Source organism: Brienomyrus brachyistius, chromosome 2, assembly GCF_023856365.1.
Source record: "Brienomyrus brachyistius isolate T26 chromosome 2, BBRACH_0.4, whole genome shotgun sequence".
Taxonomy (NCBI): domain Eukaryota; kingdom Metazoa; phylum Chordata; class Actinopteri; order Osteoglossiformes; family Mormyridae; genus Brienomyrus; species Brienomyrus brachyistius.
The window spans coordinates 41,290,207-41,305,089 of record NC_064534.1 but is presented as its reverse complement, the minus strand read 5'-3'; the positions used below and the strand labels follow the sequence as shown (position 1 = coordinate 41,305,089).

At 44.8% G+C, this 14,883-nt stretch overlaps 12 non-coding genes across 12 annotated transcripts; all 12 read right to left on the bottom strand.

The window, feature by feature from the left end:
• Positions 1 to 782: 782 nt before the first annotated feature.
• On the bottom strand, positions 783 to 901 carry LOC125733862 (5S ribosomal RNA). Its single transcript, XR_007393195.1, has one exon. It is a non-coding gene; the product is annotated as a 5S ribosomal RNA (ribosomal RNA).
• Positions 902 to 1,978: 1,077 nt separating this feature from the next.
• On the bottom strand, positions 1,979 to 2,097 carry LOC125733861 (5S ribosomal RNA). The gene has a single exon (XR_007393194.1). It is a non-coding gene; the product is annotated as a 5S ribosomal RNA (ribosomal RNA).
• Positions 2,098 to 3,171: 1,074 nt separating this feature from the next.
• On the bottom strand, positions 3,172 to 3,290 carry LOC125731252 (5S ribosomal RNA). Its single transcript, XR_007391536.1, has one exon. It is a non-coding gene; the product is annotated as a 5S ribosomal RNA (ribosomal RNA).
• A 1,076-nt stretch (positions 3,291 to 4,366) lies between these two features.
• Positions 4,367 to 4,485, bottom strand: LOC125734640 (5S ribosomal RNA). Its single transcript, XR_007393943.1, has one exon. It is a non-coding gene; the product is annotated as a 5S ribosomal RNA (ribosomal RNA).
• Positions 4,486 to 5,559: 1,074 nt separating this feature from the next.
• LOC125731200 (5S ribosomal RNA) lies at positions 5,560 to 5,678 on the bottom strand. The gene has a single exon (XR_007391482.1). It is a non-coding gene; the product is annotated as a 5S ribosomal RNA (ribosomal RNA).
• A 1,075-nt stretch (positions 5,679 to 6,753) lies between these two features.
• Positions 6,754 to 6,872, bottom strand: LOC125737296 (5S ribosomal RNA). The gene has a single exon (XR_007396561.1). It is a non-coding gene; the product is annotated as a 5S ribosomal RNA (ribosomal RNA).
• Positions 6,873 to 7,951: 1,079 nt separating this feature from the next.
• On the bottom strand, positions 7,952 to 8,070 carry LOC125734575 (5S ribosomal RNA). Its single transcript, XR_007393882.1, has one exon. It is a non-coding gene; the product is annotated as a 5S ribosomal RNA (ribosomal RNA).
• Positions 8,071 to 9,151: 1,081 nt separating this feature from the next.
• LOC125731167 (5S ribosomal RNA) lies at positions 9,152 to 9,270 on the bottom strand. The gene has a single exon (XR_007391450.1). It is a non-coding gene; the product is annotated as a 5S ribosomal RNA (ribosomal RNA).
• Positions 9,271 to 10,480: 1,210 nt separating this feature from the next.
• Positions 10,481 to 10,599, bottom strand: LOC125735428 (5S ribosomal RNA). Its single transcript, XR_007394724.1, has one exon. It is a non-coding gene; the product is annotated as a 5S ribosomal RNA (ribosomal RNA).
• Positions 10,600 to 11,676: 1,077 nt separating this feature from the next.
• Positions 11,677 to 11,795, bottom strand: LOC125737107 (5S ribosomal RNA). The gene has a single exon (XR_007396374.1). It is a non-coding gene; the product is annotated as a 5S ribosomal RNA (ribosomal RNA).
• A 1,211-nt stretch (positions 11,796 to 13,006) lies between these two features.
• On the bottom strand, positions 13,007 to 13,125 carry LOC125735426 (5S ribosomal RNA). The gene has a single exon (XR_007394722.1). It is a non-coding gene; the product is annotated as a 5S ribosomal RNA (ribosomal RNA).
• A 1,077-nt stretch (positions 13,126 to 14,202) lies between these two features.
• Positions 14,203 to 14,321, bottom strand: LOC125729402 (5S ribosomal RNA). Its single transcript, XR_007389851.1, has one exon. It is a non-coding gene; the product is annotated as a 5S ribosomal RNA (ribosomal RNA).
• Between the last annotated feature and the right edge of the window lie 562 nt (positions 14,322 to 14,883).

Below are 14,883 nucleotides of genomic sequence, written 5' to 3'. Positions count from 1 at the left end.
TACTGCATGCAGGCTTCTCTTAACGACCCTCTGTTATCAACTCCGCTAACAGCCACAAAATCTCCGCCGCACGAAGCCCACTGGTAGCTGCTGAATCACATGCTTCCCCAAAACGTCGCGCTGTCAGAACACTGGGAGCTACACACACCAACAAGTCCATACTGCAGGCTGCAGCTAGAACAATTTTCTACATTCAAACATCGACGGCCTCTTCTCTCTAAAAATTCACCAGACCGCTTCTACCACCAGCAAAGAAGTTTCCATCCCTAATTCCTCTGTGATTCCCACTAACCTAAACATTAAGCTGGCATTGAAGGGTGTGAATTACCCCGGCCAATCTGTTCTTTTAAATACAGCTTTTAGCAAGTTTTGAAAGGAGAAGAGCAGAACTTGCTATGCCAATAATATCGAGTCTTCTGTGGCAAAGTGGTTTTTGCATAGAAAACAAAGCGGTCAGTTGAAGAGGAATGATATCAGTACTTTGTTTAAAACTGTGTGTAAAAAGCTGTCTCTTTATCATTAACAATAAGTTGTAAAACGTGAATGGGGAGTGACAGTCTTCAAGTTTGTGAGAAGATCGCGCCCTGGTGGAATAAAGGCACGAACAGCTTACAGCACCTAGAATTACCAGGAAGTATTTAGAGTAAAACGGTTTCTAAAAGCTGCCTTTATGAATGAGAGAAAAAAAATATATATATATAAAATAGTAAAATGGAAGGGGAGTGATAGATTTAAATTAATCGTGAAGTGGAGCGCCCCCTGTATAAAGTAAAAATGAGAAAAGCTTACAGCACCTGGTATTCCCAGGTGGTCTCCCATCCAAGTACTAACCAGACCATACCCTGCTTAGCTTCCGAGATCAGATGAGATCGGGCGTGTTCAGGGTGGTATGGCCGTAAGCGAGAGATGCTACCAAAAACAGCCCTTTTGCATTACACGCGTCTATACATGCCAGTTAGTCCCATTGGATCCAACTCCTGGTTTTTTATTTTTTTTATCTGACTCACACTGCAGCCCCACCATCCAATCGGCAGCGCCGGACCCACACCAAACATTCACCAAACTACTCAGCCGGCAGCCTACCACAATTATTCCATTCTTTCCACATCCGCACACTTCCTTCTTTTTAACTCCTTTTCACTACCGCACAGGTTAATCGCCGCACGTCCCCCGCCGGCAAACATTACTCCTTTGCCTACTGCATGCAGGCTTCTCTTAACGACCCTCTGTTATCAACTCCGCTAACAGCCACAAAATCTCCGCCGCACGAAGCCCACTGGTAGCTGCTGAATCACATGCTTCCCCAAAACGTCGCGCTGTCAGAACACTGGGAGCTACACACACCAATAAGTCCATACTGCAGGCTGCAGCCAGAACAATTTTCTACATTCAAACATCGACGGCCTCTTCTCTCTAAAAATTCACCAGACCGCTTCTACCACCAGCAAAGAAGTTTCCATCCCTAATTCCTCTGTGATTCCCACTAACCTAAACATTAAGCTGGCATTGAAGGGTGTGAATTACCCCGGCCAATCTGTTCTTTTAAATACAGCTTTTAGCAAGTTTTGAAAGGAGAAGAGCAGAACTTGTAATGCCAATAATATCGAGTCTTCTGTGGCAAAGTGGTTTTTGCACAGAAAACAAAGCGGTCAGTTGAAGAGGAATGATATCAGTACTTTGTTTAAAACTGTGTGTAAAAAGCTGTCTCTTTATCATTAACAATAAGTTGTAAAACGTGAATGGGGAGTGACAGTCTTCAAGTTTGTGAGAAGATCGCGCCCTGGTGGAATAAAGGCACGAACAGCTTACAGCACCTAGAATTACCAGGAAGTATTTAGAGTAAAACGGTTTCTAAAAGCTGCCTTTATGAATGAGAGAAAAAAAATATATATATATAAAATAGTAAAATGGAAGGGGAGTGATAGATTTAAATTAATCGTGAAGTGGAGCGCCCCCTGTATAAAGTAAAAATGAGAAAAGCTTACAGCACCTGGTATTCCCAGGTGGTCTCCCATCCAAGTACTAACCAGACCATACCCTGCTTAGCTTCCGAGATCAGATGAGATCGGGCGTGTTCAGGGTGGTATGGCCGTAAGCGAGAGATGCTACCAAAAACAGCCCTTTTGCATTACACGCGTCTATACATGCCAGTTAGTCCCATTGGATCCAACTCCTGGTTTTTTATTTTTTTTATCTGACTCACACTGCAGCCCCACCATCCAATCGGCAGCGCCGGACCCACACCAAACATTCACCAAACTACTCAGCCGGCAGCCTACCACAATTATTCCATTCTTTCCGCATCCGCACACTTCCTTCTTTTTAACTCCTTTTCACTACCGCACAGGTTAATCGCCGCACGTCCCCCGCCGGCAAACATTACTCCTTTGCCTACTGCATGCAGGCTTCTCTTAACGACCCTCTGTTATCAACTCCGCTAACAGCCACAAAATCTCCGCCGCACGAAGCCCACTGGTAGCTGCTGAATCACATGCTTCCCCAAAACGTCGCGCTGTCAGAACACTGGGAGCTACACACACCAATAAGTCCATACTGCAGGCTGCAGCCAGAACAATTTTCTACATTCAAACATCGACGGCCTCTTCTCTCTAAAAATTCACCAGACCGCTTCTACCACCAGCAAAGAAGTTTCCATCCCTAATTCCTCTGTGATTCCCACTAACCTAAACATTAAGCTGGCATTGAAGGGTGTGAATTACCCCGGCCAATCTGTTCTTTTAAATACAGCTTTTAGCAAGTTTTGAAAGGAGAAGAGCAGAACTTGCTATGCCAATAATATCGAGTCTTCTGTGGCAAAGTGGTTTTTGCATAGAAAACAAAGCGGTCAGTTGAAGAGGAATGATATCAGTACTTTGTTTAAAACTGTGTGTAAAAAGCTGTCTCTTTATCATTAACAATAAGTTGTAAAACGTGAATGGGGAGTGACAGTCTTCAAGTTTGTGAGAAGATCGCGCCCTGGTGGAATAAAGGCACGAACAGCTTACAGCACCTAGAATTACCAGGAAGTATTTAGAGTAAAACGGTTTCTAAAAGCTGGTTTTATGAAAGAGAGAAAAAAAAATATATTTAAAATAGTAAAATGGAAGGGGAGTGCTAGTTTTAAATTAATCGTGAAGTGGAGCGCCCCCTGTATAAAGTAAAAGTGAGAAAAGCTTACAGCACCTGGTATGCCCAGGAGGTCTCACATCCAAGTACTAACCAGACCCTACCCTGCTTGGCTTCTGAGATCAGACGAGATCGGGCGTGTTCAGGGTGGTATGGCCGTAAGCGAGAGATGCTACCAAAAACAGCCCTTTTGCATTACACGCCTCTATACATGCCAGTTGGTCCCATTGGATCCTACTAATGTTCTTTTTTTTTTTTTTATCTGACTCACACTGCAGCCCCACCATCCAATCGGCAGCGCCGGACCCACACCAAACATTCACCAAACTACTCAGCCGGCAGCCTACCACAATTATTCCATTCTTTCCGCATCCGCACACTTCCTTCTTTTTAACTCCTTTTCACTACCGCACAGGTTAATCGCCGCACGTCCCCCGCCGGCAAACATTACTCCTTTGCCTACTGCATGCAGGCTTCTCTTAACGACCCTCTGTTATCAACTCCGCTAACAGCCACAAAATCTCCGCCGCACGAAGCCCACTGGTAGCTGCTGAATCACATGCTTCCCCAAAACGTCGCGCTGTCAGAACACTGGGAGCTACACACACCAACAAGTCCATACTGCAGGCTGCAGCTAGAACAATTTTCTACATTCAAACATCGACGGCCTCTTCTCTCTAAAAATTCACCAGACCGCTTCTACCACCAGCAAAGAAGTTTCCATCCCTAATTCCTCTGTGATTCCCACTAACCTAAACATTAAGCTGGCATTGAAGGGTGTGAATTACCCCGGCCAATCTGTTCTTTTAAATACAGCTTTTAGCAAGTTTTGAAAGGAGAAGAGCAGAACTTGCTATGCCAATAATATCGAGTCTTCTGTGGCGAAGTGGTTTTTGCATAGAAAACAAAGCGGTCAGTTGAAGAGGAATAATATCAGTACTTTGTTTAAAACTGTGTGTAAAAAGCTGTCTCTTTATCATTAACAATAAGTTGTAAAACGTGAATGGGGAGTGACAGTCTTCAAGTTTGTGAGAAGATCGCGCCCTGGTGGAATAAAGGCACGAAGAGCTTACAGCACCTAGAATTACCAGGCAGTATTTAGAGTAAAACGGTTTCTAAAAGCTGGCTTTATGAAAGAGAGAAAAAAAATATATATATAAAATAGTAAAATGGAAGGGGAGTGCTAGATTTAAATTAATCGTGAAGTGGAGCGCCCCCTGTATAAAGTAAAAGTGAGAAAAGCTTACAGCACCTGGTATGCCCAGGAGGTCTCCCATCCAAGTACGAACCAGACCCTACCCTGCTTAGCTTCCGAGATCAGATGAGATCGGGCGTGTTCAGGGTGGTATGGCCGTAAGCGAGAGATGCTACCAAAAACAGCCCTTTTGCAATACACGCCTCTATACATGCCAGTTGGTCCCATTGGATCCTACTAATGTTCTTTTTTTTTTTTATCTGACTCACACTGCAGCTCCACCATCCAATCGGCAGCGCCGGACCCACACCAAACATTCACCAAACTACTCAGCCGGCAGCCTACCACAATTATTCCATTCTTTCCGCATCCGCACACTTCCTTCTTTTTAACTCCTTTTCACTACCGCACAGGTTAATCGCCGCACGTCCCCCGCCGGCAAACATTACTCCTTTGCCTACTGCATGCAGGCTTCTCTTAACGACCCTCTGTTATCAACTCCGCTAACAGCCACAAAATCTCCGCTGCACGAAGCCCACTGGTAGCTGCTGAATCACATGCTTCCCCAAAACGTCGCGCTGTCAGAACACTGGGAGCTACACACACCAACAAGTCCATACTGCAGGCTGCAGCCAGAACAATTTTCTACATTCAAACATCGACGGCCTCTTCTCTCTAAAAATTCACCAGACCGCTTCTACCACCAGCAAAGAAGTTTCCATCCCTAATTCCTCTGTGATTCCCACTAACCTAAACATTAAGCTGGCATTGAAGGGTGTGAATTACCCCGGCCAATCTGTTCTTTTAAATACAGCCTTTAGCAAGTTTTGAAAGGAGAAGAGCAGAACTTGCTATGCCAATAATATCGAGTCTTCTGTGGCAAAGTGGTTTTTGCATAGAAAACAAAGCGGTCAGTTGAAGAGGAATAATTTCAGTACTTTGTTTAAAACTGTGTGTAAAAAGCTGTCTCTTTATCATTAACAATAAGTTGTAAAACGTGAATGGGGAGTGACAGTCTTCAAGTTTGTGAGAAGATCGCGCCCTGGTGGAATAAAGGCACGAACAGCTTACAGCACCTAGAATTACCAGGAAGTATTTAGAGTAAAACGGTTTCTAAAAGCTGGCTTTATGAAAGAGAGAAAAAAAATATATATATAAAATAGTAAAATGAAAGGGGAGTGCTAGATTTATATTAATCTTGAAGTGGAGCGCCCCCTGTATAAAGTAAAAGTGAGAAAAGCTTACAGCACCTGGTATGCCCAGGATGTCTCCCATCTAAGTACTAACCAGACCCTACCTTGCTTGGCTTCCGAGATCAGATGAGATCGGGCGTGTTCAGGGTGGTATGGCCGTAAGCGAGAGATGCTACCAAAAACAGCCCTTTTGCATTACACGCCTCTATACATGCCAGTTGGTCCCATTGGATCCTACTAATGTTCTTTTTTTTTTTTTATCTGACTCACACTGCAGCTCCACCATCCAATCGGCAGCGCCGGACCCACACCAAACATTCACCAAACTACTCAGCCGGCAGCCTACCACAATTATTCCATTCTTTCCGCATCCGCACACTTCCTTCTTTTTAACTCCTTTTCACTACCGCACAGGTTAATCGCCGCACGTCCACCGCCGGCAAACATTACTCCTTTGCCTACTGCATGCAGGCTTCTCTTAACGACCCTCTGTTATCAACTCCGCTAACAGCCACAAAATCTCCGCTGCACGAAGCCCACTGGTAGCTGCTGAATCACATGCTTCCCCAAAACGTCGCGCTGTCAGAACACTGGGAGCTACACACACCAACAAGTCCATACTGCAGGCTGCAGCCAGAACAATTTTATACATTCAAACATCGACGGCCTCTTCTCTCTAAAAATTCACCAGACCGCTTCTACCACCAGCAAAGAAGTTTCCATCCCTAATTCCTCTGTGATTCCCACTAACCTAAACATTAAGCTGGCATTGAAGGGTGTGAATTACCCCGGCCAATCTGTTCTTTTAAATACAGCTTTTAGCAAGTTTTGAAAGGAGAAGAGCAGAACTTGCTATGCCAATAATATCGAGTCTTCTGTGGCAAAGTGGTTTTTGCATAGAAAACAAAGCGGTCTGTTGAAGAGGAATAATATCAGTACTTTGTTTAAAACTGTGTGTAAAAAGCTGTCTCTTTATCATTAACAATAAGTTGTAAAACGTGAATTGGGAGTGACAGTCTTCAAGTTTGTGAGAAGATCGCGCCCTGGTGGAATAAAGGCACGAACAGCTTACAGCACCTAGAATTACCAGGAAGTATTTAGAGTAAAACGGTTTCTAAAAGCTGGCTTTATGAAAGAGAGAAAAAAAATATATATATAAAATAGTAAAATGGAAGGGGAGTGCTAGATTTAAATTAATCGTGAAGTGGAGCGCCCCCTGTATAAAGTAAAAGTGAGAAAAGCTTACAGCACCTGGTATTCCCAGGAGGTCTCCCATCCAAGTACTAACCAGACCCTACCCTGCTTGGCTTCCGAGATCGGATGAGATCAGGCGTGTTCAGGCGGGCATGGCCATAAGCGAGAGACGCTACCAAAAACAGCCCTTTTGCATTACACGCCTCTATACATGCCAGTTGGTCCCATTGGATCCTACTAATGTTTTTTTTTTTTTTTATCTGACTCACACTGCAGCCCCACCATCCAATCGGCAACGCCGGACCCACACCAAACATTCACCAAACTACTCAGCCGGCAGCCTACCACAATTATTCCATTCTTTCCGCATCCGCACACTTCCTTCTTTTTAACTCCTTTTCACTACCGCACAGGTTAATCGCCGCACGTCCCCCGCCGGCAAACATTACGCCTTTGCCTACTGCATGCAGGCTTCTCTTAACGACCCTCTGTTATCAACTCCGCTAACAGCCACAAAATCTCCGCCGCACGAAGCCCACTGGTAGCTGCTGAATCACATGCTTCCCCAAAACGTCGCGCTGTCAGAACACTGGGAGCTACACACACCAACAAGTCCATACTGCAGGCTGCAGCCAGAACAATTTTCTACATTCAAACATCGACGGCCTCTTCTCTCTAAAAATTCAGCAGACCGCTTCTACCACCAGCAAAGAAGTTTCCATCCCTAATTCCTCTGTGATTCCCACTAACCTAAACATTAAGCTGGCATTGAAGGGTGTGAATTACCCCGGCCAATCTGTTCTTTTAAATACAGCTTTTAGCAAGTTTTGAAAGGAGAAGAGCAGAACTTGCTATGCCAATAATATCGAGTCTTCTGTGGCGAAGTGGTTTTTGCATAGAAAACAAAGCGGTCAGTTGAAGAGGAATAATATCAGTACTTTGTTTAAAACTGTGTGTAAAAAGCTGTCTCTTTATCATTAACAATAAGTTGTAAAACGTGAATGGGGAGTGACAGTCTTCAAGTTTGTGAGAAGATCGCGCCCTGGTGGAATAAAGGCACGAACAGCTTACAGCACCTAGAATTACCAGGAAGTATTTAGAGTAAAACGGTTTCTAAAAGCTGCCTTTATGAATGAGAGAAAAAAAAAAATATATATATATAAAATAGTAAAATGGAAGGGGAGTGATAGATTTAAATTAATCGTGAAGTGGAGCGCCCCCTGTATAAAGTAAAAGTGAGAAAGGCTTACAGCGCCTGGTATTCCCAGGAGGTCTCCCATCCAAGTACTAACCAAACCCTACCCTGCTTGGCTTCCGAGATCAGACGAGATCGGGCGTGTTCAGGGTGGTATGGCCGTAAGCGAGAGATGCTACCAAAAACAGCCCTTTTGCATTACACGCGTCTATACATGCCAGTTAGTCCCATTGGATCCTACTCCTGGTTTTTTTTTTTTTTTTATCTGACTCACACTGCAGCCCCAATATCCAATCGGCAGCGCCGGACCCACACCAAACATTCACCAAACTACTCAGCCGGCAGCCTACCACAATTATTCCATTCTTTCCGCATCCGCACACTTCCTTCTTTTTAACTCCTTTTCACTACCGCACAGGTTAATCGCCGCATGTCCCCCGCCGGCAAACATTACTCCTTTGCCTACTGCATGCAGGCTTCTCTTAACGACCCTCTGTTATCAACTCCGCTAACAGCCACAAAATCTCCGCCGCACGAAGCCCACTGGTAGCTGCTGAATCACATGCTTCCCCAAAACGTCACGCTGTCAGAACACTGGGAGCTACACACACCAACAAGTCCATACTGCAGGCTGCAGCCAGAACAATTTTCTACATTCAAACATCGACGGCCTCTTCTCTCTAAAAATTCACCAGACCGCTTCTACCACCAGCAAAGAAGTTTCCATCCCTAATTCCTCTGTGATTCCCACTAACCTAAACATTAAGCTGGCATTGAAGGGTATGAATTACCCCGGCCAATCTGTTCTTTTAAATACAGCTTTTAGCAAGTTTTGAAAGGAGAAGAGCAGAACTTGCTATGCCAATAATATCGAGTCTTCTGTGGCGAAGTGGTTTTTGCATAGAAAACAAAGCGGTCAGTTGAAGAGGAATAATATCAGTACTTTGTTTAAAACTGTGTGTAAAAAGCTGTCTATTTATCATTAACAATAAGTTGTAAAACGTGAATGGGGAGTGACAGTCTTCAAGTTTGTGAGAAGATCGCGCCCTGGTGGAATAAAGGCACGAACAGCTTACAGCACCTAGAATTACCAGGAAGTATTTAGAGTAAAACGGTTTCTAAAAGCTGCCTTTATGAATGAGAGAAAAAAAAAAAAATATATATATAAAATAGTAAAATGGAAGGGGAGTGCTAGATTTAAATTAATCGTGAAGTGGAGCGCCCCCTGTATAAAGTAAAAGTGAGAAAAGCTTACAGCACCTGGTATTCCCAGGAGGTCTCCCATCCAAGTACTAACCAGACCCTACCCTGATTGGCTTCCGAGATCGGATGAGATCAGGCGTGTTCAGGCGGGCATGGCCATAAGCGAGAGACGCTACCAAAAACAGCCCTTTTGCATTACACGCCTCTATACATGCCAGTTGGTCCCATTGGATCCTACTAATGTTTTTTTTTTTTTTATCTGACTCACACTGCAGCCCCACCATCCAATCGGCAACGCCGGACCCACACCAAACATTCACCAAACTACTCAGCCGGCAGCCTACCACAATTATTCCATTCTTTCCGCATCCGCACACTTCCTTCTTTTTAACTCCTTTTCACTACCGCACAGGTTAATCGCCGCACGTCCCCCGCCGGCAAACATTACGCCTTTGCCTACTGCATGCAGGCTTCTCTTAACGACCCTCTGTTATCAACTCCGCTAACAGCCACAAAATCTCCGCCGCACGAAGCCCACTGGTAGCTGCTGAATCACATGCTTCCCCAAAACGTCGCGCTGTCAGAACACTGGGAGCTACACACACCAACAAGTCCATACTGCAGGCTGCAGCCAGAACAATTTTCTACATTCAAACATCGACGGCCTCTTCTCTCTAAAAATTCAGCAGACCGCTTCTACCACCAGCAAAGAAGTTTCCATCCCTAATTCCTCTGTGATTCCCACTAACCTAAACATTAAGCTGGCATTGAAGGGTGTGAATTACCCCGGCCAATCTGTTCTTTTAAATACAGCTTTTAGCAAGTTTTGAAAGGAGAAGAGCAGAACTTGCTATGCCAATAATATCGAGTCTTCTGTGGCGAAGTGGTTTTTGCATAGAAAACAAAGCGGTCAGTTGAAGAGGAATAATATCAGTACTTTGTTTAAAACTGTGTGTAAAAAGCTGTCTCTTTATCATTAACAATAAGTTGTAAAACGTGAATGGGGAGTGACAGTCTTCAAGTTTGTGAGAAGATCGCGCCCTGGTGGAATAAAGGCACGAACAGCTTACAGCACCTAGAATTACCAGGAAGTATTTAGAGTGACTGTGATGGGCTGGCCCCCCATCCTGGGTTGTTCCCTGCCTCGTGCCCATTGATTCCGGGATAGGCTCCGGACCCCCCGCGACCCAATAGGATAAGCGGTTTGGAAAATGGATGGATGGATGGATATTTAGAGTAAAACGGTGTGTAAAAGCTGCCTTTATGAAAGAGAGAAAAATATATATATATATAAAATAGTAAAATGGAAGGGGAGTGATAGATTTAAATTAATCGTGAAGTGGAGCGCCCCCTGTATGAAGTAAAAGTGAGAAAAGCTTACATCACCTGGTATTCCCAGGAGGTCTCCCATCAAAGTACTAACCAGACCCTACCCTGCTTGGCTTCCGAGATCGGATGAGATCGGGCGTGTTCAGGGAGGTATGGCCATAAGCGAGAGACGTGACCAAAAACAGCCCTTTTGCATTACACGCGTCTATACATGCCAGTTAGTCCCATTGGATCCTACTCCTGTTTTTTTTTTTTTTTATCTGACTCACACTGCAGCACCATCATCCAATCGGCAGCGCCGGACCCACACCAAACATTCACCAAACTACTCAGCCGGTAGCCTACCACAATTATTCCATTCTTTCCGCATCCGCACACTTCCTTCTTTTTAACTCCTTTTCACTACCGCACAGGTTAATCGCCGCACGTCCCCCGCCGGCAAACATTACTCCTTTGCCTACTGCATGCAGGCTTCTCTTAACGACCCTCTGTTATCAACTCCGCTAACAGCCACAAAATCTCCGCCGCACGAAGCCCACTGGTAGCAGCTGAATCACATGCTTCCCCAAAACGTCACGCTGTCAGAACACTGGGAGCTACACACACCAACAAGTCCATAATGCAGGCTGCAGCCAGAACAATTTTCTACATTCAAACATCGACGGCCTCTTCTCTCTAAAAATTCACCAGACCGCTTCTACCACCAGCAAAGAAGTTTCCATCCCTAATTCCTCTGTGATTCCCACTAACCTAAACATTAAGCTGGCATTGAAGGGTGTGAATTACCCCGGCCAATCTGTTCTTTTAAATACAGCTTTTAGCAAGTTTTGAAAGGAGAAGAGCAGAACTTGCTATGCCAATAATATCGAGTCTTCTGTGGCGAAGTGGTTTTTGCATAGAAAACAAAGCGGTCAGTTGAAGAGGAATAATATCAGTACTTTGTTTAAAACTGTGTGTAAAAAGCTGTCTCTTTATCATTAACAATAAGTTGTAAAACGTGAATGGGGAGTGACAGTCTTCAAGTTTGTGAGAAGATCGCGCCCTGGTGGAATAAAGGCACGAACAGCTTACAGCACCTAGAATTACCAGGAAGTATTTAGAGTAAAACGGTGTGTAAAAGCTGCCTTTATGAATGAGAGAAAAAAATATATATATATATAAAATAGTAAAATGGAAGGGGAGTGATAGATTTAAATTAATCGTGAAGTGGAGCGCCCCCTGTATAAAGTAAAAGTGAGAAAAGCTTACATCACCTGGTATTCCCCGGAGGTCTCCCATCAAAGTACTAACCAGACCCTACCCTGTTTGGCTTCCGAGATCGGATGAGATCGGGCGTGTTCAGGGAGGTATGGCCATAAGCGAGAGACGTGACCAAAAACAGCCCTTTTGCATTACACGCGTCTATACATGCCAGTTAGTCCCATTGGATCCTACTCCTGTTTTTTTTTTTTTTTATCTGACTCACACTGCAGCACCACCATCCAATCGGCAGCGCCGGACCCACACCAAACATTCACCAAACTACTCAGCCGGCAGCCTACCACAATTATTCCATTCTTTCCGCATCCGCACACTTCCTTCTTTTTAACTCCTTTTCACTACCGCACAGGTTAATCGCCGCACGTCCCCCGCCGGCAAACATTACTCCTTTGCCTACTGCATGCAGGCTTCTCTTAACGACCCTCTGTTATCAACTCCGCTAACAGCCACAAAATCTCCGCCGCACGAAGCCCACTGGTAGCTGCTGAATCACATGCTTCCCCAAAACGTCACGCTGTCAGAACACTGGGAGCTACACACACCAACAAGTCCATAATGCAGGCTGCAGCCAGAACAATTTTCTACATTCAAACATCGACGGCCTCTTCTCTCTAAAAATTCACCAGACCGCTTCTACCACCAGCAAAGAAGTTTCCATCCCTAATTCCTCTGTGATTCCCACTAACCTAAACATTAAGCTGGCATTGAAGGGTGTGAATTACCCCGGCCAATCTGTTCTTTTAAATACAGCTTTTAGCAAGTTTTGAAAGGTGAAGAGCAGAACTTGCTATGCCAATAATATCGAGTCTTCTGTGGCGAAGTGGTTTTTGCATAGAAAACAAAGCGGTCAGTTGAAGAGGAATAATATCAGTACTTTGTTTAAAACTGTGTGTAAAAAGCTGTCTCTTTATCATTAACAATAAGTTGTAAAACGTGAATGGGGAGTGACAGTCTTCAAGTTTATGAGAAGATCGCGCCCTGGTGGAATAAAGGCACGAACAGCTTACAGCACCTAGAATTACCAGGAAGTATTTAGAGTGACAGTGATGGGCTGGCCCCCCATCCTGGGTTGTTCCCTGTCTCGTGCCCATTGATTCCGGAATAGGCTCCGGACCCCCCGCGACCCAATAGGATAAGCGGTTTGGAAAATGGATGGATGGATGGATATTTAGAGTAAAACGGTGTGTAAAAGCTGCCTTTATGAAAGAGAGAAAAATATATATATATATAAAATAGTAAAATGGAAGGGGAGTGATAGATTTAAATTAATCGTGAAGTGGAGCGCCCCCTGTATAAAGTAAAAGTGAGAAAAGCTTACATCACCTGGTATTCCCAGGAGGTCTCCCATCAAAGTACTAACCAGACCCTACCCTGCTTGGCTTCCGAGATCGGATGAGATCGGGCGTGTTCAGGGAGGTATGGCCATAAGCGAGAGACGTGACCAAAAACAGCCCTTTTGCATTACACGCGTCTATACATGCCAGTTAGTCCCATTGGATCCTACTCCTGTTTTTTTTTTTTTTATCTGACTCACACTGCAGCACCACCATCCAATCGGCAGCGCCGGACCCACACCAAACATTTACCAAACTACTCAGCCGGCAGCCTACCACAATTATTCCATTCTTTCCGCATCCGCACACTTCCTTCTTTTTAACTCCTTTTCACTACCGCACAGGTTAATCGCCGCACGTCCCCCGCCGGCAAACATTACTCCTTTGCCTACTGCATGCAGGCTTCTCTTAACGACCCTCTGTTATCAACTCCGCTAACAGCCACAAAATCTCCGCCGCACGAAGCCCACTGGTAGCTGAGGAATCACATGCTTCCCCAAAACGTCGCGCTGTCAGAACACTGGGAGCTACACACACCAACAAGTCCATACTGCAGGCTGCAGCCAGAACAATTTTCTACATTCAAACATCGACGGCCTCTTCTCTCTAAAAATTCACCAGACCGCTTCTACCACCAGCAAAGAAGTTTCCATCCCTAATTCCTCTGTGATTCCCACTAACCTAAACATTAAGCTGGCATTGAAGGGTGTGAATTACCCCGGCCAATCTGTTCTTTTAAATACAGCTTTTAGCAAGTTTTGAAAGGAGGAGAAGAGCAGACCTTGCTATGCCAATAATATCGAGTCTTCTGTGGCGAAGTGGTTTTTGCATAGAAAACAAAGCGGTCAGTTGAAGAGGAATAATATCAGTACTTTGTTTAAAACTGTGTGTAAAAAGCTGTCTCTTTATCATTAACAATAAGTTGTAAAACGTGAATGGGGAGTGACAGTCTTCAAGTTTGTGAGAAGATCGCGCCCTGGTGGAATAAAGGCACGAAGAGCTTACAGCACCTAGAATTACCAGGAAGTATTTAGAGTAAAACGGTTTCTAAAAGCTGCCTTTATGAATGAGAGAAAAATATATATATATATAAAATAGTAAAATGGAAGGGGAGTGATAGATTTAAATTAATCGTGAAGTGGAGCGCCCCCTGTATAAAGTAAAAGTGAGAAAAGCTTACAGCACCTGGTATTCCCAGGATGTGTCCCATCCAAGTACTAACCAGACCCTACCCTGCTTGGCTTCTGAGATCGGATGAGATCGGGTGTGTTCAGGGTGGTATGGCCATAAGCGAGAGACGCGACCAAAAACAGCCCTTTTGCATTACACGCGTCTATACATGCCAGTTAGTCCCATTGGATCCTACTCCTGGTTTTTTTTTTTTTTTTATCTGACTCACACTGCAGCACCACCATCCAATCGGCAGCGCCGGACCCACACCAAACATTCACCAAACTACTCAGCCGGCAGCCTACCACAATTATTCCATTCTTTCCGCATCTGCACACTTCCTTCTTTTTAACTCCTTTTCACTACCGCACAGGTTAATCGCCGCACGTCCCCCGCCAGCAAACATTACTCCTTTGCCTACTGCATGCAGGCTTCTCTTAACGACCCTCTGTTATCAACTCCGCGAACAGCCACAAAATCTCCGCCGCACGAAGCCCACTGGTAGCTGCTGAATCACATGCTTCCCCAAAACGTCGCGCTGTCAGAACACTGGGAGCTACACACACCAACAAGTCCATACTGCAGGCTGCAGCCAGAACAATTTTCTACATTCAAACATCGACGGCCTCTTCTCTCTAAAAATTCACCAGACCGCTTCTACCACCAGCAAAGAAGTTTCCATCC